Genomic DNA, 1,628 nt, shown 5'->3' with positions numbered 1-1,628 from the left:
TGTGTGTCTGTCTTATGTCCTTCATGCATTACCACACCGTTTATCCGATTGCCATGAAACTTTGGGAAGTTGTTTAATATACTCTCGCGCAGGTTTGTGGCATAGTACGATTGCCATAAAACTTAGGAAAGTTTTTTAATACACTCCCGCGAAGGTTTCTGGCATAGTACATTTAACCCACGATAGATGGCGCGCGTTTATACGAGTGTATCGAGACAGTGTGTTCGATCGATTTCAAATTGTGAAGACCATTTCCCCCTATTTCAAAAATATCTCTATATATGCATTTGTAAACTGTTATTTATGATATTTGTAATAATTTTTGTTTAATCACTTTATTTCAACACTTTTTTTGCTAATTATGTATTCGCTCGAACTTTGTTAAAACCTTAACTGTATCCCGAACAACAACCGAAGTCGTAGGAGGAAATTCGCCTATTTTACCGATCTAGGAATCCCCCTTTTCCAAATTTTAATATCGACTCAAAATAATTTAAAAAGACAAATTACAATAAAACTGTTTATTACCCAACTATCAGAAATTTCACAACACGCCAAAGAAGAGAGGAAGGAGCAATTAAATAATGAAAATTATAAAGGATTTTAAAAAATATATAAAAATGAGGAATATTGCACTTCTGACAATCACTGCGAGTGTATGTGCTAAATTTGGAGAATCCGTACTTCTCGAATGGACACTATATGTGGCCGGCTCACGCGTCGGAAAACCTGATTTATTCGTGTACGCACCAGACGGAAAAACAAAAAATATCGTGTATCCACAAGCGCTCCAATAAATAAATAGAATTGAAACAATACTTTGAAATGTTTTATCGATGAAAATGAATAATAATAATAAGTTTCAATAAAAATGATAAAATGTAAATTGAATTTTATCATAACGAGTTTGCTTAAATTTCCTTTCTTCTGAGATCACAGCAATGCGCGACGGGTAAGCTAGTGGTTTAATAATTGATTCAGAATTATTTTCTAAATTTCAATTAAGATGGCTGTAATTATAATAAATGAAATACATATTTCACATACATTGAATACTTATATTAAATTCAACTCTAAGTAATATGTATTTTTGAAGAATTTTTTTATACAATACAATTATACAGCAATCTTATGTAATGTGTGTTATTTCAAAATTATATAAAATTGTTTTTTTTTATTACTTACATTTTATAAAGAAGCAATAAATTTTATTATACCAAGTTAAAACAACACACTATATCTTCAAGCAAAATAAATTAAAATTAATTATTAATTAATTAATTGAAAACTAATGAAATCAAAATATTGTGGCAAATAATGTTTATAGGTTATGTATTATTTTTATTGTTATTACAGTCAAACCTGTCTATAACAGAACCCTAAGGGACTGAACAACTCTTCCATAGTAGACAGGTTTCTGCTATATACAGGTTATCTACTATAGATATCCCTTGATTAATGTAATTAATCAATTTCTCAATGTTACTATGTATATCAAGTACAGTAGTACAGTCGACCCCCCATAACACTGTTGATTATTCCGTTTTATATGAATTCCATGTTGTACGAGTCACTTAGATTTTACAAATATGTGTGCCATTCACAGCCGAGCACATGTACAGTAGAGC

Source organism: Centruroides sculpturatus, unplaced genomic scaffold (assembly GCF_000671375.1).
Source record: "Centruroides sculpturatus isolate CEXI.00-Female unplaced genomic scaffold, Cexi_2.0 scaffold139, whole genome shotgun sequence".
Lineage (NCBI taxonomy): Eukaryota > Metazoa > Arthropoda > Arachnida > Scorpiones > Buthidae > Centruroides > Centruroides sculpturatus.
Note: the sequence above shows the minus strand (reverse complement) of the source record.